This window comes from Bubalus bubalis, chromosome 17 (assembly GCF_019923935.1).
Source record: "Bubalus bubalis isolate 160015118507 breed Murrah chromosome 17, NDDB_SH_1, whole genome shotgun sequence".
NCBI lineage: Eukaryota > Metazoa > Chordata > Mammalia > Artiodactyla > Bovidae > Bubalus > Bubalus bubalis.
This window is the reverse complement of record NC_059173.1, coordinates 54879607-54903398: the sequence shown is the minus strand read 5'-3', so window position 1 is coordinate 54903398 and position 23792 is coordinate 54879607. Positions and strand designations below refer to the sequence as shown.

General features: G+C 45.0%; 2 long non-coding RNA genes across 3 annotated transcripts in view; one reads left to right on the top strand and one right to left on the bottom strand.

Annotated features, from left to right (window-relative positions):
• Positions 1 to 2220: 2220 nt before the first annotated feature.
• On the bottom strand, positions 2221 to 6657 carry LOC102393493. 2 transcript variants are annotated; one of them, XR_006545658.1, is made up of 5 exons: positions 5267 to 6657; positions 4778 to 5069; positions 4316 to 4699; positions 3146 to 3195; positions 2221 to 3059 (listed from the first exon to the last, which is right to left on the bottom strand). It is a non-coding gene; the product is annotated as an uncharacterized LOC102393493 (long non-coding RNA). The 2 variants fall into 2 exon arrangements; XR_329407.3 differs by having other exon boundaries at positions 4778 to 6657.
• Positions 6658 to 15216: 8559 nt separating this feature from the next.
• Positions 15217 to 23792, top strand: part of LOC112579967 — a 28846-nt gene continuing 20270 nt past the window's right edge. The window contains exon 1 of the long non-coding RNA XR_003104322.3: positions 15217 to 15765. This is a non-coding gene — a long non-coding RNA (uncharacterized LOC112579967). The remainder of the gene's footprint in view (positions 15766 to 23792) is intronic.

The following is a 23792-nucleotide window of genomic DNA, read 5'->3' as shown; positions in this document are numbered from 1 at the left end:
TGCTCTCCCCTCCCCCCATTTCTTCTCACATTCCTCTCTAGCCACGTCGATTCTTTCTGAGAGGAGGGTGGGAATCTCTGCCCCACCGGTCCACTTGCCTGGAACCTGTGTCTAACAACAGGAAGTACTGGTTTTAGAGCCACTCAGAGCGATTCCTGCACACACACAAACAACTTTCTCAGACCAGAAGTCCCCTGGAGGCCGTACTAGCTGGACCTTGACCTCTAATAACATCAGGATGAAAGCGAAGAGACTATAAAGCCAACCAAGTCCGCTCTCCACGTTAAGTCCTGCTGCTTGGCAGCTTTGCAGACTCCTCTGCATCCAGGCTGACTACAGGGGACACCAGAACAGTCTTCCCTGCAGTTTCTGCTTCCTGGTGATAGCCTGTCCCACTGACCTCCCTTGTTAGGAGAGGATCCTTTGCCTTTGTTGGGACCCTTGTGACCAAATTTATGGCTCTTTTATGAGGTTGGCAGGTGCTTTAAGTGAGGGAGGGAAGAAGTGGCCTGATTTGCATAGAGTTTCAGTTCAGGAAACAGGGAAGTGGAAGAATTTATCCACGGTCATTTTCTGCTAAAAGCTTGCAAAATTCTTCAGCCACCATTGAGAAGAAACCTTCTCCCTGCTTCAAGCCTAGATTTCTGGTACCTCATGGCTAGAAGGGATTTTGAGATCATGAAAACTATTGGTAGGAGAGGGGGCCTACAGAGAGAGAGGTTAAATAACAGGACCCAAAGATCATGGATTTCCCCAGGGCTCACCTCTCTCTCCCTTTGTCTCCTTGATCATCTTCAAAAGGAATCTTCTTCGGTGGGCCTAGAAGAAAACAGTACGTGTCTGAAAGACATGGAGGAGACTGGCAATCTGTCTGCTGGCATCCCTTTCTTTCTTTCAAAATATTCAGTATTCTGATTTTGACCAGGAAATGGAGATGAAGAGAAGAGCATCAGATATCATTTTGAACAAAACAAAGCAAATAAAGAAAACTGCTTTTAAAAGAAAAGTGTGTGTGTGTGTGTGTGTGTCCAGGGCCATATATCTTTTTGGAGTTAGCTAAATAAAAATGTAAGTGGCCTTCTCATTAAGTGAAACATATAGAACAAGACCTTCTTTCCCTATTTCAGCCTTTAAAAACCTTAAAAATCACTGCGGGGACAAATAATTTACTCTGCCTCACACCCTGAGTCTCTGTTCCGCCCTACATTCTTCAGGATCATCCAGTCTCCTCTAGGCTCCTCTCGGTTCTCCCCAACACTTGTCAAGTCGTCTTCCTTCCATTATTAGTCACTCTAATAAATACTCCTAATAAACACAAATTCAGGGTGCTGCTTTAGGAAAGACCTGCATTAACTTTGTCATCTGTCCTGGGGAAACCCAGCTGAGATCTCGAACACATTCTGTTGAAAGCTGCAGTATAATGGACAGATTTAGTGTGTATTTTCCTGTTAAATGGAATCTGCATTCCTAAGTGAACTAAAAATGCTTAATTATTAATAAGTCCCCCAGGGATTGGTGACATTTGGAATGATTTTATCATGCTGTAGATATTTAACAATATAATGTGTGTGGTAGTATTGAATGCAACTTCTTTCATTTAAAAGAACATTCCCTCCCAATTAGTTCTGACTTATATGCCGCATGGGTGAGTCCCTGAATATCCAACCCCAGGTGGAGGCAGAGGGAAATTCCTGAGGGACAGGATGGGATTGAAGCTGGGGCCTACAGTGCAGGGGAGACCTGGGAAGGGGTGCCAAGGAGTTACCCCCTGAGAATAGAAATTAGTTTGGGATAGATGACAGATGAAGGGCTTCTGTTGGGTAGAGGCAATGGTCACCATGGATGGAAGCTTCTGGAAAGATCTCAGGTCTAGGGAATCACAGGACTAGTGGCAGGCTTCCAGTTTTGTGCCAATTTGCTGTGTGGCTCTGAGCACATTACTTAACTTCTCTGAAACAGAGTTTTCTCATATATTTGGCAAGGATAATTATATACCTCTGAGCTGCCTTCAGAGAAGGCAATGGCACCCCACTCCAGTACTCTTGCCTGGAAAATCCCATGGACGGAGGAGCCTGGTAGGCTACAGTCCGTGGAGTCGCTAGAGTCGGACACGACTGAGTGACTTCACTTTCGCTTTTCTCTTTCATGCATTGGAGAAGGTAATGGCAACCCACTCCAGTGTTCTTGCCTGGAGAATCCCAGGGACGGGGAAGCCTGGTGGGCTGCCATCTATGGGGTCGCACAGAGTCGGACACGACTGAAGCAACTTAGCAGCAGCAGCAGCAGCAGAGCTGCCTTACTGAATTGTATGTATGGAATAAACATGAAAGTACTTCCAACAATTAAAGCACCTTAAGGAAAAGATTAGAAGACAGGGAGGAAGGAAATATCATTTACTAAGCACTCTTTCTGTACCAGGGCTTGTGTTCAATACCTTTACTAACCGGAAATCAATTAGTATTAGCAAAAAAATAAAATCAGAGATAGGCCTGATTACCCATTTACAGAGGAGAAATTTGAGGCTCAGAGCTTTTGCCTAAGGTCACAAAGCTTGTGAGTGGTGGAGCCATTCAGAAAACCTAAAGAGATATGGTATGTATTTGAGTACGCAGTACGTAAATGGAAAATGGGTCACAACCTTAAAGCTTAAGTAGAAATATCCATTCAAACATTTGGTTGACTTATATGTAATGACATGCATTATCATAACATATGAACATTGACATGAAATTTTAATTATTTTGTCATCAGTCTATTTCTCTGCACAGTTCTGATACCAAGGAAGAAAAATCTCTAAGTATAGTGTCCAAAATAGGTGGTTAAATAAATGTTTAGGAGGTCTTGCCATTAGGTTTATATGATCTTTGTTAGTACAAATGGGCCAATCATGTGCAGCTTTCCACCCATCACTTCCCTGTTCCAGGAGCATCACTCTGAGTGGTCTGTCTGCCTCCAGTGGTAACACTTGTCTCTCTTTCCTTTCTGCTCAGATCTTGGCTTTGCTCAGGACGCTGGAGATCCCGTTTGCACACTGTGGGTCCTGGTTGGCAGTGTTTGGCCTGGAGATGAAATTATCAATAGCTGTTTATGAGAGAGACAAAGTGGAGCAGGGCTTAGAGAAAGAGACCAGAAGCCAGTCCATCACCTGCTCCCTCGGTGACCTCGCTTTACCTCTTCATGCTTCAGTTTTTCCATCTGTTGGTGGAAAGAGTGACACATGATACCTAGCTCTCAGAGTGTCAGGAACATCTTTGTAAAGTACCAGGAGATGCTTGAAGGGGCCTGAGAGACTGCTTCTCTTTATGTGGTCAAATAAAACTCCATCGGATGGGCAAAAAGTTACAGACCCCATATATCTTTTTAATTGAAAGAGGTTTTTGTACCTGAAAAAGTACTTGTATTTCTTTATTTATCAGTGGATGTTGTCCCATGAAACCCACTGCAATGGCAGGACCTAAATATTCATTTAAATAATAAATAAGCCTAAGCATATGCAAGATACACATATGGCTGCTAAGATCTAATGTTTTTAATTTTCTGTGAACTTATGAGTTTATTTTCTTTTTTACATAAATTCCAGTATACCTGTCAGATACTATCAGTATTTTTCCCAGTGTTCAGATAATCTGTTAATTTAAAATTTTATTTATTTATATATATTTGACTATGATGGGTGATAGTTATGGGATGCAGGATTTAGTTGCCTGACCAGGGATCAAACTCAGGCCCCCTGCATTGGGAGAGTGGAGTCTTAACCACTGGACTATCAGGAAAGTCCCTGGCTGCTAATACTTATATTAGTTTACTGGCGGTTCTAGTGGTAAGGAACCTGCCTACCAGCGCAGGAGACATAAGAGATAGGTTCGATTCCTGGGTGAAGATACCCTGGAGGAGGGCATGGCAACACACTCACTCCAGTATTTTTGCTCAGAGAATCCCATGGACAGAGGAACCTGGCAGGCTACAACCTATGGGGTTGCAAAGAGTCCAACACAACTGAAGCGACTTAGCACACACACACGACTACACAATGCATTTCTACTGCTTTTAACATTCTTAGTGTGCTTGTTCTCACCACACACACACACGATAGATTAGCAGTGAGATGGTATCACCACCCCTATTTTATAGATGAGAAAACTTAAGCCAGGAGAAGTAAATAGATCGTCAAGTCCACATGGATAATTAGGGGCCGAGTAAGAAAAATAAGTCTCCTGTCTTCAAAATCTGGCACTTGTCCCTCTCAACCTCACTTTGATCATTCTGGGGACTATTTTCTCTTCCTGTTCTTGTACATCTTTTGTTCTCCACTTACTGATAGAACAGGGCTCTAGGTGCCTTCTCCTGCTTCTCCTCTGGGAACAGAGCCCTTTAAAGCTCTGAAGTCCTCAAGCAAGGTTTGTGGTGAAGTGAGAACTCAGACATGACTGCTTGTTAAGCTGGTTCCTCATCGAAAGGCACCAAAGAAAAACCTGCCCCAAATCACATTACTCAGTCCCTGGGACTTCCCAGCTGCTCTAGGTGGAGGAGCCGGTCAAGCTGCATCAGTCATATCCGGGCTGAAAGAGCCGAGCCGTGATGCTCTCAAAGACTGGAGTTTGCTTTGTATGTGCTTCTAAAGGGTATCGAGGCTCAAGAATCCGAAGGGAAAGTGTGGGTTGAACATCGAAAGAACACTTTAAGTGGTATTGTTTTCTTCCTGTGGGGAATTAAATTGCAAAGGTTAGCAGAGACTGTTGAAGACACACGGAAAAGTCACAGCTGGCGAGGCACTTACCCCACTGTGCACACACGTTCAAGCGTGATTGGTTCTTCGCATGCCCTTTGCCAACCCAGGCTGCTTTAAAATTCCTTCCAAGGAAGTACTCCCTGCCTGGTACCACTCTGCAAACAAAGTTCTACTAAGGTTTTAAAACAATGAGACAAAGAAGGCTGCGAAGGCGAACCCCAACACGACAGCCCCGCTGCTGCCTGTGGTCTGGCTGCTGAAGGTCAGAGAGGACAAGCGGTCTCGAAGATGCTGCCGTCTGCACCACTCCTGCCAGGGCCAGCAGCCCTGGGAAATCGCCCTGTAAAATGAGCAGCTCCTGTTCAACAGCACACTCCCAGCTGCTCCCCACCTCCATGGCTGCCGTTGGACATGACAGAGCAGCAGGCCCAGCCCGGCTCGGCTCTCACTGCTGAAGGCCTGGCGGGAGCCCAGGCTGTCAGGCACAGTGGGCAGAAGCCTCATGGGCAGCCCAGGGTGGCATCACCATGCTCCTACCTGCACTGTCTCCTCCGCCTTTGGCTGGATGAAGTGAGTGATTTGAGGTTTGGATGCCCTTCCCAAGCATATCAGTTTCCCCTCTACTTCCTGAATAGCCCACGTGCCTTCACCCATCCTAAAACCCTGCCTGGAAACAGAACAAGACAGAACACCCAGGCCAGCCCTTCCCCCAGGAGCCTGAAGGGCCAGCTCTGGCCGGGAGCCAGGCTCTGAAGAAACGGCAGAGGGCAGAGAGAGGCGGTGGGTGGGGCAGGGAGCCTGGCGTTACACATCCAAAGCCTAATTTTGGATCCGAGTCATACTTGTAGTCAAGCCTGAAAAATCACTGGTCCCCGAATGAACCCACAGCTCTGAGGTGGGTCCGGGGCGATTCCTCAGCTCTCACATGCTCACTCGCTGCTCTCCCTAGTTCCAGAGACTAAGTCAGGCTTGTTTGGATTTTCACTGGCATCCTTTTAAAGCAACCTCAATTGTCTCTTTGCCTCCTGCTAGCTGAGAGCAAAGCAAATTTCCCACCTCCTTCTCTCTGTGTTCGCCTTAGCTGAAATGCTGACCGAAAGTCAGGGTCCCTGGTGCTCCTGTTTCCTGAGTCAGACCTAGGACACGCCACCTGCTTTATTAAAATTAAAAAAATTAAAAATTTTTTGGCCACATGTGGCCTGTGGAATCTTAGTTCCTCCACCAGGGATCAAACCCCCGCCGCCTGCAGTGGAAGTAGGGAAGAGTCTTAACCCCTGGACAGCCAGTCCCACACCATCCTGCTTCGAGGTGACACCAGAAGGCTAGGGAGAGGGCAGCAGCGGGTGACCGACCGAGCAGACACCTTCCCCTGAGCAGTGGAAACGACCCTCTCTGACTCAGTGGAGAAGAGAGGAGGCAGCTGGCCTCTGGGAGCCAGAGAGGGACGCGGGCTGCTCGCTCGTCTTCCGAGGGCGTGGGCACGGCCTTCGGTGGATTTGCTGCTGCCAGGAGCCGGCTGTGGCCCCCGGGGAACTCCGGGTATCAGGACGCTTGTTTGCAGAGCCGGCCGGCCAGCCGCCCGGAGCAGGAGCAGCTGGTTGTAATTATGCATCGCAGCTTCAGAGGAAGTTGCTGGCTGCGGATCCAATGCTGGGCCCGGCTGCACACTGGCTGCTGGGCTTCAGGGAACAATGGAGATAGAAACTCGCGGCAGCAGGGGAAGGGGAGGAGGAGCAGGACGAGGGTGAAGACGGGCAGAGAGAAAGCGCGCGAGCTGTTCCCACCGCTCCCCGGGCTGAATCCGGAGAAACCCGAGTCTGCACTCCTAGGACCCCCGCTCTCATTGCCAGACTCACAACCGGAGTCTGCGCCCCTCTGGGAGCAGCTTCCTGACTCTTTTTTCTTTTTTAAAAGCTGTACCTGCTGAACACCGGATTTCAAGAAGTGTGCCTGGCTGACATATCGAATAGCACTCCTCAGCCTGTTTAATCTAAATTGACTGCATCTTTGTAGCAGCTGGCCACAGAGAAAAACAAAAGAATTCTTAATGAAAAAAGGCACTTCTCTCCTGACTCGAAAGTACGGCAGCAACAGCAGCAGCTAAACATTTCATAGCATGCTACACACTGCTGTTCAGATGTGGACATTGGGAGGGAAGGAAAAAATGAACTTTACAGAAGTGAAATGTGCGTTAATTAACAAGTTAGGGTTTTCTCCCCCACCCCGGATGGAGAGAAACGAGAAACGTATTAATGTCTGGTTCTTTATACTTTCCAAGATTTCTTCAGCGTTTCCTAATTAAAATGTAGCTGGAAAATGAACACAGGGGAGAGGGTGGTAAACGGGTGGGGGTCTGTCTTCCTGGTGCTTTGTCTGGAGCCCCCAGCCTCCCACCAGCAGGGATCTGCCCTCCCAAACGCAGACACTCCCATCCATGTCTGTTCCTGTTTCCTTCCTCGAGTCCGTTAGAAGGTTGCCCGCATCATCTGCACGGCTTGGAGTGCCCAACAAACCACTCAGCATCCTCTGTTTTTGCCAGCTCAGGGAACAACTCTAAGGCCCACAGCAGACCAGCAGACACACTTGAGATTCCTGTGGCCTCTGGATCACCCCTCTCCACTCACAGCTCCTGACGTACGTCACTTTAAAAGGGGTGGGGGATGTCCTACCTGATCTTGGACACCCTTGATGTGTAAAAGCCACAGCTCCACACAATAACCCATGATTGGCTTGGGCTGGTGAATGACAAGGGCGTTCTGATACCTTTCCCCCTTGTCCACTGCCTTGCTCACGATGGCTGGAAGTGCTATCAATCAGGAGGCATGAATGCAGAGCAGTGCCAGCCTGTGTGTGGGCATGGCAGCCTTGCTCCCAAGTGATTAATGGAACCTCATGATGACGCTGTTCTCTTTGGGCCTGATTGCTAGGAACTCCTTATTGCCTGGGTGGAGATCGTATAGCAACGGTGGGAAGAATTTTTCTAGTAGAATCCAAGTAAGCCATATTTTTTCTTCCTTTTCCTTCTCTTTCTCTCACATGAGGTTCGACATTTTGTAAACACAAACACTGTTGATTCCTAGAGCCAAGCCGGTCAGTTCAGTAGCCCTTAGCCATTGATGGCAATTTAAATTAATTAAAATTAAAGAAAATTGAAAATTTAGTTCTTCAGTCATTCTAGGAATATTTTGAATGCTCTGCAGCCACGTGGGCTGGAGGCTACTATAATGGACAACACTGAGTTACAGAAAATGCATGCGTGCCAAGTCATTTCCATTGTGTCTGATTTTGTGCAACCCCATGGACAGCAGCCCGCCAGGCTCCTCTGTCCGTGGGGATTCTCCAGGCAAGAATACTGGAGTGGGTTGCCATGCTCTCCTCCAGAGGATCTTCTGGACCCAGGGATTGAAACCAGGTCTTCTGCATCTCCTGTATTAGCAGGCAGGTCCTCTATCACTGCTGCTGCTGCTGCTAAGTCGCTTCAGTCGTGTCTGACTCTGTGCGACCCCATAGACGGCAGCCTACCAGGCCCTGCCCTCCCTGGGGTTCTCCAGGCTAGCCACCTGGAAAGCTTCCATCATCGCAGAAAGGTCTATCAAGCAACCTTTCCTAGAGCATCTATTTCCTCTTGTATCTTAAGCATTCCTATGCCTTTCAGAGTCCTCTACCAATAATTTTTACAAAGTGAAACTTTTATTTTCTTTAACGACAACTTAACTCAAAACTAATGAACTCCCTTTAGGCTCCTAAGAGAAAGTTCCCCAGCTACTGTACTGATTGATAGAGCCTTTTCAAATAGTTGAGCAGGATGTGGCATATTAGACACTGGAAAGGACCTCAGGTCAGCAGGATTAGTCTCAGGCAGTCCTGACCCTTACCTATTCCTGTAGATAATTTTCCTAGGCAGTCCTAATTCTAGGTAGAAGAAGATAGTTTTTGTTTAGTCGTTAAGTGGTGTCCAACTCTTTGTGACCCCATGGACTGCAGCACGCCAGGCTTCCCTGTCCTTTACCATCTCCTGGAGTTTGCTCAAACTCCTGTCCATTCAGTCAGTGATGCCGTCCAACCATCTCATCCTCTGTCACCCCCTTCTCCTCCTGCCCTCAATCTAAGAAGCTACTACAGGCTAAGCTGTGAGTCAAGAAAGATACCAGGGCATCTCCATAAAAATTTGCACAATAAATAGGGAGTAATAGCTCCTTTAGAACTACAAGGTAGACCACAGAACGAGTTCCTGGCGGTGGGGCTTTGAAGTTGGGCGGGAGATGCAGGGGGCAGTGAAGCAGTATGATGCAGCTGGAAGCACCTTCAAAGCCTCTAAGGGGAGAGATTATAGCAACTACCTGTAAGGATTGTTCAGGTCCTTTGTGTGTGTGTTGGTGGGGGCAGGGACTGGACCACACAAAAAGTAAACAAATAAACTGAAAGAAAGCTCAGCTTGAAGCACTGTCCCCAAAATAAAAACAACCAAAGGAAACGATAGAATATGTAATTGAATGCTTTTGCTGGAAAATTAAAAATTCCACCCAAACTTTTATTTGTTTTATTTGCTGCCTTAGAATAGAACCTTGGTGGCAACTAGTAAATCCTTTCAATATCTAAATATCTGTCATCAGTTCTTTTTTGCAAAATTTCCCAATCCTTTTTCTTCTCATCTTTCATAGGAAGGATACCCTTTGCATCTGATGAACAAGTTAGACAGCATGAATACAGGCTTTATCCTGAGCCCCTCTCAATTTAATTTAAGATGGAGGCGTTCACAGCGCAGGCTTCATGACCATATTATTCACAAATTCTTATGAACTTTTCTTCTGCTCCATTGTGGTGAGGGTATGGATGGGTGAAGCACATTCCTGGAAGCAGATGAACAGGATATTACCAAAGTCGCTTTCTGAGTCCAAGCTGCTTTGTCACAAAGCACCTGTGAGCTGTTATAGTTACAAAGCTGGGCTACCAAAGACCCGATATTTCCCATTTTTCAAGGAGTAAATGTGGACATGGCCTTGATCGAAAGTGAAAGCTGAATCAGGGAGGGAGAGTGAAAAGAGCCAAGGCTCATCGACTTTCCAGTTGGAAAGTTCCAGAGGGTAGTGGTTAGAAATGTCTTAGAGTAAGAGATCCTGTGGCTTCCCTGGTGGCTCAGACAATGAAGAATCTGCCTGCAATGCAGGAGACCTGGGTTTGATCCCTGGGTCGGAAAGATCCCCTGGAGAAGGGAATGGCTACCTACTCCAGTATTCTTGCCTGGAGAATCCCATGGACTCTCTACAGTGCCTATCGCTACATTCCATAGGATTCCAAAGAGTTGGACATGACTGAGTGACTAACACACACACAAGAGACCCCAGCCCTTCTTTTTCTGACCCACCATGTTGGGGGAGTATGGATGGGACTGGGGAAAGGAGTTCTGTTAAGGTTATCTCTCCTGAACAGGGATGCCAGGAGACCGTCCAACAGAAGCTGCCAGCCTGGGTACAAATAAAACTTGGTCCCTCTTCAACCTTCTCGCATGTCCTGAGCTGCAGACATTGTCTGGAGAGAAGCAATTCCAGGTCTAAGTAACACCTCTGATAGGATGCTCTGGCCCCTTTCAGAGTCACTAAACCTCCTTCAGTGACTGGCAGCTGAAGACCCTTGTTCTTGGGGCTACAACTCTGACCTCTTCTTACACAGAAAAGTGCAAAGTGGAAGTGTTAACTGCCCAATTCTGTCCGACTCTTTGCAACCCCATGAAGCCTGCCAGACTCCTCTATCCATGGGATACTTCAGGCAAGAATACTGGAGGGGGTAGCCATTCCTTTCTGCAGGAGATCTTCCTGACCCAGGGATCACACCCAGGTCTCCTGCATTGCAGTCAGGTTCTTTACCATCTGAGCCACCAGGGAAGTCCTTCTTACACTGCAGACATCCTCATTTAAGCTGGAGATGGGGCAGGGGTGGCGGGAGGGGAGAGCTGGAAGCTGTCCTTGAGCTCCTTGCTGGTGGAGGCAGCCCCACTGTGTCACTCAGAGAACAAGAAATGGTACCTGATCTTGGATGAACAAATCCCCTGAAAGTGAAGCTCCTTCATAATGAAGCTGGCTGTTTTCTTTTTCTTTAGGTCTCCATAAATCATATGCACCAGTGTTGGCATGAGTCATATGGCTCGGCAGCAAAGCTCCTGCTAAGCCACACAGCTGCACAGGACAAAAATACCTCGGTGAATAGAGCTTGTTTGTCCTGCATGGTTTATGGTATAAATACAAAATCAGCAAAAATGCAGGGGTTCCCCAGCCTCTGAGTCTCACAGTCCCTTGGCTGGCTTCTCTGTCCCTTCTGCTGCTCTGTGTCAACCCACTTCCCCACTTCCTTGCTTTTGGCAGGAAAGAGAAGGCTCTGATCAGACTGATTGTCTGATTTATCGATGAGCAACACTTGGGTGCGTGTATGCTCAGTCACTCAGTAGTGTTCAACTCTGCCACCCCATGGACAGCAGCCCGCCAGGCTCCTCAGTCCATTTTCCAGGCATCACTCCTGGAGTAGGTTGCCATTTCCTCCTGGTATCGTCCCGACCCAGGGATCGAACCCACATATCCTGAATTGGCAGGCGGATTCTTTACCCCTACACCACCTGGGAAGTCCTGGTCAACACTTTAAGAGAGTTTTAATATAGAACCTAGGTAAGTGTACTTGGTCTTTTCATTCTAATGGAAACATGGCAGACGTGTCCCGTTGTGAGAGGACTTGCAGGTGGATGGGATGACATGGATGCAATTCAGTCATGTAACCCCAACGATGAGTTTACCCTTGGTGGATTTGGGGGCCCCTGGGGCATCAGAGATGCTGTCTCTCTGTTGTAGATAGCTGTGTCCTTTCAGAGACTTGTCTGGTCAGGCTCAGTTCCAGCCCCTCCAGGCCTGATCTGGGACTGCTGGAGTGACCAAGTCAGTGGAATCCTTTCTGCTATCACCCAGGCTTCGCCCCCCACCTCCCCGCCCCAGGTTTTTCCTCCAGACCTCTCCCCCACTTCTCTGGAGCAGCATAGATTGGCCCTGAGGGTCCTTCTCCCTCTTTATAGCCTCTGTTTTAGAGCTGCCAGAATCTTGTTTTCAGGCAACCTGTTTGTATTCCTCTGGTTCATATTGAATAGTTTTACACTATCACCACTTCTCTGTCCTCCTTGTATGGGTCCTTATGACGTCTGTGTCATTGTCTCGCTGGATAATGACGTTTCTGACACTAACATGTGCCACTGGAATGCATTTGCCTCCTTAATGGAGACTGTACTGAATGTAGGTCATAATATCTGTTAGGTGGCATGTCTCGTTTACCTTCAGATTACGGTACCATTTAATATGTATTTAGGGCTTTGGTTTTAAGAGATGTATTTTTTTAATTAAACACATATTTTGAGTCCTGACATCTGATATGTTGGGCTTATATATAAAGTGTTTATATAATTTGCCTAAGTTTAGCGAAATATAAAATACACTAATGAATGATAGTAAATCACTCTACACATATAAACCTCTGTTTATTTGTGGCTAGACTAGAAACAGCCTAAGAGACTTTTTATTTTCAGTGCAGGAATAGAGAACAGACATGTGGGCACAGGGGAGGAAGGACAGGGTCGGAGGACAAATTGGGAGAATAGAACTGACACATATACACTACGAAGGGCTCCCCAGTTGGCTCTAGTAGTAAAGAATCCACCTGCCAAAGCAGGGGATGCAGGAGACTCAGGTGAGATCCCAGGGTCGGGAAGATCCCCTGGAGGAGAAAACGGCAACCCACTCCAGTATTCTTGCCTGGACAATTTCGTGGAGCCAGACGGGTTGCAAAGAGCCTGACACAACTAAGTGCCTGCACGCGCACACGTGCACACACACACACACACACACTACCATGTGTGAAATAGATAGCTAGTGGGGAGCTGCTGTACAGCATAGGGAGCTCAGCTTGGTGCTCTGTGATGACCTAGAGGAGGGGGATGGGAGGGGGAGGGAGGGAGGCTCAAGAGGGAGGAGATATATGTATACAGATAGCTGATTCACTTAGTTGTACAGCAAGAACTAACATAACATTGTAAATCAATTATACTCCAGAAAAAAAAAATAAGTGGAAAAAAAAGACTTCATAGGTAGACACATAAAAGAACACCCATTAAAATTTTCTATTTGTATGTATTTAAGAAAAAAGAGTTTTCTTTTTCTAACATTCCAAGTACTATTGCTTCTGAATTTGCTTCCCCCACACACAGAGGATAAATTCCTGCCTTTAGGACAGATTTCTAGCCACGTTTCTGCTTTGGGGCTTTAGAGGTGGAAACCAAGGAGAAAAGTAAGAGACAAGATGTTTTTAGTGATCATCTTTTCTCTTTGAACTATCCGCTGACTTCCTCAGGGAAACCATCAACTTACGTGGTGAGAGAGAATGGATCTCAATGTCAAAGGGAACTGGATTTGAATCTATTAGTTTGTGACCTTGAACAAGCTGCCTAACCTTTCGCTGGATGATGAGATATATTTCCTAGGTTGGTTGTGAAATGAAAATGCTTAGCCCAATCTCTATCTAAAAGGATATTCGATAAGTGCCAGTTCTCCTCCTATTTGGATCTTAGCTTAGACAACAGTATCAGATAAGTCATATTCAGAAGATTATAGGAGGAAGTATTTCTGTCCTGTCCCCATCACTGGGTAAGGTAATCAAGTTAAGTCATTAATTAGAACGTGCATCTAAAAAGTTACATTCATCTCACACTGTGGATGCCCCAGCCCTAAGCCATTGCCCTAAGCCTCTTCTCTACTTACCACCCCTGGTCACATGGAGTCAGCCCTGTGGGGACGTGGGCAATAAGAGTACCAGTGAGGCTTCCTGTTGGAGGAGGACCATGTGAGGTGTACACATACCTGTCACAACCAACTCCATTGTGGACTATGTTTTGAAGACTATGGAGAACTATCTGCCACCCACCCACACACATCCACCAAATTTCTATTTAAGTGGCTTCCCAGGTGGTGCTAGTGGTGAAGAACCGACCTGCCAAGGCAGGAAAGGTAAGAGACGTGGGTTTGATCCCCGGGTTGGGAAGATCCTTTGGAGGAAGAAATGGCAACCCACTCCAGTATTCTTGCTGAAAAATCCCATGGACAGAGGAGCCTGGAGGGCTACAGCCCATGGGGTTGCAAAGGGTTGGACCTTTTAAACTGGGAATTTCAAAAGGTGACATTGATCCCATGTCTATCTGGAGCACATGTGTTCATACTAAGTCATTTCAGTAGGGTCCGACTCTTTGTGACACTATGGACTATAGCCCGTCAGGTTCCTCTGTCCATGGATTCTCCAGGCAAGAATACTGGAGTGGGCTGCCATATCCTTTCCTACTCCAGGGGATTTTCCTGACCCAGGGATTGAAGCCATGTCTCCTTGTCTCCTGCATTAGCAGGCAGGTTCTTTACCACTACTGCCACCTGGGATGTCCACCTGCTAAACCCATCACTCTGGCTGGGGCACACAAAAATTGCTTTGGTTAGACTTGGGTCACAAGCCTTCTCCTGGAGCAAGGGGTAGAGATTGTCCTACCTAAACTACAGGGACAGAGAATGAATTTGGGGAGGCTTGCCAAGATAAAAAGATGGTTTCTGAGCAGACAAATGCAATAGATGCTGACTGCAAGCTACTATAGAACAGAAGATATTGTGGGAGTGTTAACACATGTGTCCAGCTGTGTATCAGTCAGGAGACAGAAACTCCCCTACTTATTTTAACAGAGAGAATTTAATATAAGGAATTTATAACTAAGTGATACAAGATAACTAAGTGTAAAAAAAGGATATTAAGTTCCTAGGGTTGCAGGGGGTGGGTGGTGAAAGGAAAGAAGATGGAATTATAAAAATCTAGAAGCTTGGAGATGCCATATAGAGCTAAAACTCAGACCCCTGAGGATGGGGTGTGCTTGGCTGGCGCTGGTTACTAGGGATGTACACGTGTCTGGTTCTGCGTGGTCGGACCACCTAAACACTGGTTGTACTGGCTGCCATGGGAAAGAACTGCTTCTGCGAAGTGGAGAAGGGTAACTGAGGAGCTGCTCCAGGACATGGCAAACAGACCTGAAGCCAGTAGGGAGCACGTGGGAAGGAGTTAGTCTCTTCTCCTCCTCCAGTTTTGCAGGCTTCCTCTCATACCCACAATTCTCAGAACCTAATGTAGAGCTGTAGGCAAAGAAGAAACATGGTTTGTAGACTCCATATCCAGCCTGATAAAGCCAGGTGTACAAAGGTGGGGCTTCCCTGGCAGCTCACCTGGTAAAGAATCCGTCTGCAGTGGAAGAGACCCCAGTTCAATTCCTGGGTCGGGAAGATCCCCTGGAGAAGGGATAGGCTACTCACTCCAGTACTCATAGGCTTCCCTGGTGGCTCAGACGGGAAAGAATCTGCTTGCAATGCGGGAGACCTGGGTTTGATCCCTGGGTGGGAAGATCCCCTGGGGGGATCTGGAGGCAACCCACTCCAGTATTTTCGCTTGGGGAATCCCATGGACAGAGAAGCCTGGTGGGCTACAGTTCATGGGATTGCAAAGAGCTGGACACGACTGAGTGACTAAGCATATTGGGTGTGGAGTAGAGGGACAAAGACTGCCTAACTTGGAGGTCATCACTTGAGCGCGCGGTGTTTCCTTGCTTAAAGATGAGCAGACAGTAAATGGACCAAAGACATGGAAGTTTGGGTGGCGTTGAACAAGCCTCAGGAGCTCCTATTTCACAGATCCTACTTCCTTGGGCAGAGCAGCCCCGGTATCAGGCAGACTTTACCAGGTGTGACCGTCAAATAAAGGGATGGCATAAAGCATTTTGTTAACTCGAGTTATTCTTTCAGGTATCCAGGCTACAAGTAGGTCAGGGTTTCCCGTTTCTCTCTAGGCTGTAGGTAGTCAATGTCTTAGTAATTACTGAGTCATGTTGATCAAAGTTCAGCTGAAACTTTCCTAATGACTAAGCATACACAGCCTTGCCAGAGGACGGAGCCCGTGTGTTCATACAAAATGTCGGCCTTTTTCCTAAGGTAAGATTCTTCTCTTGGTCAAAATTTCTCACTAACGCTGTTGCTTGAGATTGGCTCTAAAACCCTGAAGTTTTAGACAAATTGAATTTCTCTAGTTATTCTCACCATACTAGTAGGGCTACTTTGGTCCAAGAAAGTTTCGCGTGTGTTTATGTGCTTAATAAGACCAGGTAGAGAACTCACATTCTGTGTAAGCAAGAAATGTCAGAACATCAGGTACAATTTGATGAACTTTAGAAGAACAGTTATTAAGCAATACAGCCCTTCTCTTTGCTGCAACAAATTATGAAGACTTCACTCTTCAAAAAAGGAGAAAAGCTGAACAGCACTATGAAACCGTGAATCCATTTTTGGTTTATTGTTAGCAAAAGGCTGTCATCAAAACTGTTTTTATGCCTATTAATAAATGAGTCATAAATAACAATTGTTCCCAATCAGAATATACTTTCAAGGAAAAAAAATTATGGAGAAAGAAATTTATCGTCGTGACTTGGAGCCTAAAAAAAAAAAAAAAAAAAAAAAAAAAAACAGTGAAAAAAAGTATCCTAATTTATTTCAAATAAGTGCTTTATAGTTTTCAAAACGCTTTCATGTCTATCTTCCTATTCAGCCCTCACAGGAACTGGATGAGGTAGGTAAGATTTATCTTTCAGTTTTACAGGCTGGAAAAACAACAAACAAAACAAGTGAGGCTCAGAGAGGCTTAGTAATTTGCTTAAGTGGTGAATTGTGGAGCCGGGTCACAAACCAGGTGTTCTGAATCCTGCATCAGCCCTCTTTACTGCTTCTTTAACTGCATGGTCAGGTTTCAAAAATATGTATAAAAGGAAATGATCATAGCCTGCTATTTCCTATGTATGTCAAGTAGACAAGATCTAAACAAGATCTATCCTATTAGATACACCTACAAAATTTAACTTACTGGTAATTGGGAAGCAAGGTTTGGCATTTGAGAAGAATACTAAAGCTAACATTTGTTGCTGTTGTTTAGGTGCTAAGTTGTCTCCAACTCTTTGTGACCCCATGGACTGTATCCTGCCAGGCTCCTCTGTCCATGGCATTTCCCAGGCAAGAATACTGGAGTGGGTTGCCATTTCCTTCTCCAGTGAATCTTGCCCCCTCAGGGATCAAACCCATGTCTCCTGCATTGCAGGAGTCGCCAGGGGAGGCCTAACACTTATTGCCGCTGCTAAGTCGCTTCAGTAGTGTCCGACTCTGTGTGACCCCATAGACGGCAGCCAACCAGGCTCCCCCGTCTCTGGGATTCTCCAGGCAAGAACACTGGAGTGGGTTGCCATTTCCTTCTCCAATGCATGAAAGTGAAAAGTGAAAGTGAATTTGCTCAGTCGTGTCCGACTATTAGCAACCCCATGGACTGCAGCCTACCAGGCTCCTCCGTCCATGGGATTTTCCAGGCAAGAGTACTGGAGTGGGGTGCCATTGCCTTCTCCAACACTTATTATTAGTACTTGCCAAACTCTCTTCCTTATACAAGCCCTAAAACTACCAAAAGGTATGTGTTTTTTTTTTAGCCTCATCTTACAGAGAATAGACAGAGTCTCAGAGAACTCTCCAAAGTCACTTAACCAGTAAGTTACAGAACAAGGCTCAAATCGAGATTTGTCTGATCCAAAACCCACACTGGTCCCTGCTCTTTGGTGCAGGCTCAGATCCCCGGTACAACTGCCCCAGGAATAAACACTGATCCATCTTGTTCTCCCAGACCTGCCCAAATGCACAGTATCTAAATAAAGAGGATGAAACCACAGTCTAACACAATGCAAGTATAGCCTCATCTGGGAAAGACATGAACTTCAGCTTTGATTTGCTGAGTCATCTTGGTTAAGACCCTCCTTCACATTCTTTCTCTGTTAACAGGAAATGGCAGTGTCAGGGCTGCCTTAATGGCCATCAGCACCAGATTTCTTGCCATCAGGGCTGTCATTACAAGGACACCCCATTGACCAGAAAAGCGGGCCTTTCTTCCCTTACTTTGTCCAATATCCTAGCATGCAAGATGTCAGCTGTTATGCCCGTTACAACCTAATTGACAATAGTGGATAATATTTTTTTATACTGCAGCCCCAAAGGCAGACAGCAAAATTCAATGTCGACATGAGCAGTGGTGTTTTTTGAAATATTCAGGCACAACATATTTCCCAACAAATAGTTCAGTTGTTTTTGCTAGCTTTGTATTGTCTTCAAAACATACCACAGGCATTAATCCATATTATGGACTTGGAGCTTTGTTTTTCCTGCTTAAAGTCTAACTTATTTTTAAATAATAAAACTTAAAAGTGCCTGAAACCAGAAAACTTATTTTTTTTTCTGGCACTCATAACTGAAAAAGAGCTGAATTTTCTTTTTCCCTAAGATTTTTTTTATAAGGGATTTGCTCTTAGGCGGATGCTTGTTAACTGCAGCGTTTTTTTTTTTTTCTGACCAACTTTTAATGTTCTGAAAATCGGGGCTTATGATATGAAGAAGGCATTAACAAGTCCTAATCTGGGATAATGAGCTGGATGGATAAATGAGTACATGGCCACCACCAAAAGATCATCACGGCCATAGGTTTGCCCCCCTAAATTAAGTATAGATGTGATTACCTGAACAGGCAGCAGTATTCCCTTAGTGCTAGACTAACAGTCTGAATTTATTTTATGTAATATTCTTTTCAATAGCAATGTCTATTAAAGACATCTGGTGAACGTCTGTAATGTTTATTCCATGGATAGGCAGCATAAGAGGGTGCTTTAAGAATTCTGTTTTCAGTTTAATGTTATGGGCTGTTAAGGAGAAGGTTTATGGGTGTCACATTATTAGTTGAAATTTGACTCAAATTGAAATCGGCCCCAAGAATTTACTTATCCATAATATTATGAAGGGCTTTTAAAAATATTAAAAAGTTTCACTAAACAAGAATATTAGTATAACTTAATGTTTTACCTGCAGTTCTCAAGCCCATTCAAAACACTTCCTAATCACCAGATTTCAAATTCATTTGTTAGCTTGTCTCTCATACTACAAGGCTTTCAAAAATCAGAATTTTATTACATCAGGTCAATATTTTAACCACAAGAAAAAAAAAAGAGATATATATTTGCTGAAATGTTTGTGTACAGATGAAAAAGAAAAAAATCCCATATGCCATGGACCCTTCTTTAGGGTTTGATGTGCCGGCTTGAGCCACAGGGGAGGTGAAGGGCAGGGAGGCCTGGCCTGGACAGAAGCTGCCGTATTTACACCACTGCAAAGTAGAAATGAATCACTCTGCCCATTGGCCAGGCTTAGCATCCCTGTAATTTCATTTTAAAATCTCAATGATCAAGATGAAAAGAAAGCAATAAAACATATCAAAGTTCTCCTCGTGCACTTTGAAGAGCCCCCTATTCCGCCTGCCTGTGGCCTTGACACCTCTTTTGGCATCACTAATAGTAACACAAGGAGTCATTCACCACTGTCAGGGAATTTGGCTATTTCATCACCTACATGGGAGACCTGCATAACTCCATGGTGATTGCTGTCTAGATGAATTATGTGGCTCCTTCGTGCACTTTTTGATTGAACAGTGATAACTCAGATAATGCATTATCCCGAGCCTCTCTTGGAGAGGAACCTGCTCTTTTTTCCCAGAGCAGTGAAAGAAAGACCGAGGCATTTAAAGTGACATCACCATGCCGATTCCCCCCTCCTTAGAGTCAGTGAGAAGCAATTGCTGGGCTGGATTAAATATAGTAAAGGTAAATCTCCGTGACAACTCTTTCAGCTGTTTAGAGCTGGTGCTAATTGTTCATCAAGCTCTTACAAAAGAGTAGATGAAGCAATGCCCAAAATGTAGCTGATAATATTTATTTTATAATCTCATATTCATATCTGCCAGGGAATCCACTGGCTTTGCCATTTATTCCTTCATCTGTCCATTCATCCATCAATACATCCATCCATCAGACCCTCCATTCATCATCCATTCATTCACTATTTTAAAATATTTTATTTATTTATTTATTTTTGACTGTGCCGGATCTGCATTACTGCACTCAGGCCTTTCTAGTTGCAGCGAGCCAAGGCTACTGTTCATTGTGATGTGCGGGCTTCTCACTGCAGAGATTTCTCTTGCTGAAGACCACCAGCTCTAAAGCACAGGCTCAGTAGTTGTGGCACATGGGCTTAGTTGCCCAGAGGCATGTGGAATCTTCCTGGACCAGGGATCAAACTTGCGTCCCCTGCATTGACCGGTGAATTCTTAACCACTGGACCATCAGGGAAGTCCCCATTCGTTCACCATTCATTCAACACATACTGTGGCATGCTCACTGGATGCTCAAGCTAGGCACTAGTGATTCAGTAGTAAGCCAAACAGATGGTGTTGCTTTTCTAGGAATTACTGTCTATTGCGAAGATAGAAATTAAGTATTTACAAGTGTGATGAATATTGGGAAGGACATACGCAGGATACTGTAGAAAGCATGTCACAGAAGAACCCAACCTCTTCAGAGGAGACAGAAAGACTTCCTGAAAGAAATGATGCTTCACTGGAGACCTAAAGAATGAAAGACTGGGGATGGAGCCCCTTTGGCAGAGGAACAGCAGGTGCAAAGTGTCTGAGGCAGGCAAGAAGTGCAGGGCAACCACGAGAAATTATGATGTCCATAATGGATGAAACGCGGACAGGGAGGGCCAAACTGGTATAAGAGAAGGCTTACTAATGGTCCACACTGACCCATGAACAACAAACTGAGAAAAAAAATAAAGTCAATAAGATTTTATTAGAACATGATTCTAGAGGCATAAGTAAGTAAGTGAAGTCATTCAGTCGTGTCCAACTCTTTGCAACCCCAAGGACGGTAGCCCACAAGGCTTCTCTGTCCATGGGATTCTCCAGGTAAGAATACTGGAGTGGGCTGCCATTTCCTTCTCCAGGGGATCTTCCCAACCCAGGGATCAAACCTGGGTCTCCTGTATTGCAGGCAGATGCTTTGAATCTTAAATAATATTTTATTATGCATATAATATATACTGAGTATATGTATGTCTATTAAATATGTATATATATACTATATGGTGTCTGTGTCTGTAGACATATAGGTTCTGACACATACAGTTTTGATGACTATATTCTTATTAAGCTATTCTCAAACTATGATCATTAAACTATAGTTTAAGTGAAAATAATAAAATGATCATATTTGTATCCACCACCCAGATTAAGGAATGCCTCTCTATAACGTGTTTGTTTTTTTTTTGCCATACCATGCAGCTTGTGGGATCTTAGTTCCCCAGCCAGGAAACTGGGTCCTATCCCCTGGACCACTAGGGAAGTCCTATATCTCTATAACTTTTAAGACACACTTTTTACCCTCTCCAACACATTCCCTCTCCTTCACATTTGTTTATTATTTTACCACATAAGTGCATATCACAAAACACCATATTGGTGTGTGTATTTCCCTGAATTTTATATAAATGCAATTATATTCTATGTATTTTTCTGACATGTTGAGAGTCATTTATGTTGATGTATAAACATTTCCTGGCAATAGAATAGAACTTCAATTTGGAGCTAAACTTCATGATGAGAGGCAAAGAAGTATGCATTTTGCAAATCTATAGGCAATTCTCAGATTTTTTTTTTATTCATTAGTTATCTCTGGCCTTCCTCACCCATCTTCATTAAGTAGCAGTGAAGCCAGTAATGAGCAATATATTTACTGGATGCTACCTGATATTTTCAAAAAGCTCTGTACTTTATGCCATGCAAGCATATCATCGCATTTAATCCTTACCACAATGGTAGGAGGTACACATGCCCCAAATTTCCAGTTTGACGAGTGAGGGAATTGAGGTCTAGAGAGATTAGGTGACTTGGTGAGGTGTCCCTTTAGGTGGCAGAGAAGTACAAAATCCAGTGTTTTCGTCTCTCTTCTTCATTGCCAAACTGGGCCATTCAAGCCTTTAGGCCTGCCTTTCTTCCTGCCAAACTGGGAACAGGGTGATCCTAAAGGCTTGAATGATTGGAAAACTCCATGAACAATTTTTCCTAATAGTTTATCTCATTTTAACCTCTGGGTGTGAGTCAAAGACAAACCCATTCTGATTCAATCCCAAGTCTTAAACTTACCCTTGCTTCTAGACTTGTAAGATTTTAGAGAAAAGCAACATCACAACCTACACTGATCAAGTATTGATCTCAAGGAAACCTACATTCAATACCTACTCTCTACACTCTTGCCTGGAAAATCCCAAGGACAGAGGAGCCTGGTAGGCTGCAGTCTATGGGGTTGCTAGGAGTCGGAGACAACTGAGCAACTTCACTTTCACTTTTCACTTTCATGCATTGGAGAAGGAAATGGCAACCCACTCCAGTGTTCTTGCCTGGAAAATCCCATGGACAGAGGAGCCTGGTGGGCTGCAGTCCATGGGGTCGCACAGAGTCGGACACGACTGGAGTAACTTAGCAGCAGCAGCAGCAGCAACACTGTGTATAAATTTGGAGTACATTGCAGTGATTTAATGATGAGACAAATTTGCCACAAATACCTTGCATTCTAAAGCTTTCAAAGCTTATTTTCATTAATTTCTCGTAACCCAGTATCCCTCACAGATGGTATTGGCTCCGCAGGCACACTTGTGCTTGTCAGGAGTTGAATGATTGTTCAGGGAGACGAAGTGATCAGGAGCAAAGATCTTGTCACTCCTGATCCAGTTTTCTCTCACATGCTCTGTCTACACCCAAGACTACTTTCAGCTGTGGCACTGCCTGGGATCATCTTCAGAGTGTCTCTGAGGGCCTGAATCTAAGTGGACCGTTGAGCTCAGCCTTGAGCAGAAACTATTTGCCATAGTTTCTGTGCTGAGGGTGAGTTTTCCAGGCTGGTTTTGTAGTCCAGGGCTGGGTCACCACAGGACAAGCTTTCCGAGCCTTGGAGCTGATGTGAAACATCAGGTATTGGTGTGTAACTTGCACACCAACCTCTAAATTTGCAACTGTATTTTTTTAAATCACACCATTCTACCCCATTAGCTCTACTTTGAAATATGTTTATCTATAAAACAAACCACTTTAAAAAAGTTTTTATTTTATATTGGGGTATAGTTGATTAATAATGTTGTGTTAGTTTTAAACCACTTTAAAAATACTTAGGTCTCATGGTCTTTTCTGGGGCTTGCCTGTTGGCTCAGTGGTAAAGACTCTGCCTGCCAATGAGGGAGCCACAGGAGATTTGGGTTCAATCCATGGGTTGGGAAGATCCCCTGGAGAAACCCACTCCAGTATTCTTGTCTGGGAAATCTCATGGAAAGAGGAGCCTGGTGGGCCACAAAAAGAGTAGCATATGACCAATCACACAGGCACATATGGTCTTATCTTGCATAAATGAATGCCTAATTAGGCTTTAACCCTGGAATAGCTCCTGGACCTCCATTCTACTCCAAGGACTGTCACACCTGCACCCACGCCCTGAAGTCCACATAGTCCCTTGGCATTTAGAGAGTTTAGATTCACTGTTTGAATCACTCCAGAGAAACCCAGGAGAACCTTGACCTGTACTGATTTGTAGTTGAGGTGAGACAAATTTGATTAAAGTGAGCTGCAAGGTTGGAGAGTGAACACTCAGATACTTTAGCTACTGAATGAACATGATCAACTGCTTGTAATCTGAGTTTGGGAGCAGCTTCACTTTTCTCTCTCCATTCTCAAGCTCAATTATGGGAGAAGTTATGTGCTAAAGTGGTATTTGCCAATTTGAGGATATACAAAGGTCTGGGGTATCCTTCTTAAATGCCAGGAGTCTTTTCTAGTCATCTGTAACATTCCTTGAATGAAACATTCCACATATGTATACATATATGTTGTTGTTGTTCAGTTGCTCAGTCATCTCCAACTCTTTGCAACCCCATGGACTGCAGCACTCCAGGCTTCCCTGTCCATCACCAACTCTCAGAGCCCGTTCAAACTCATGTCCATCAAGCCAGTGATGTCATACAACAATCTCATCCTCCATCATCCCCTTCTCCTTCTTCTCCTGCTT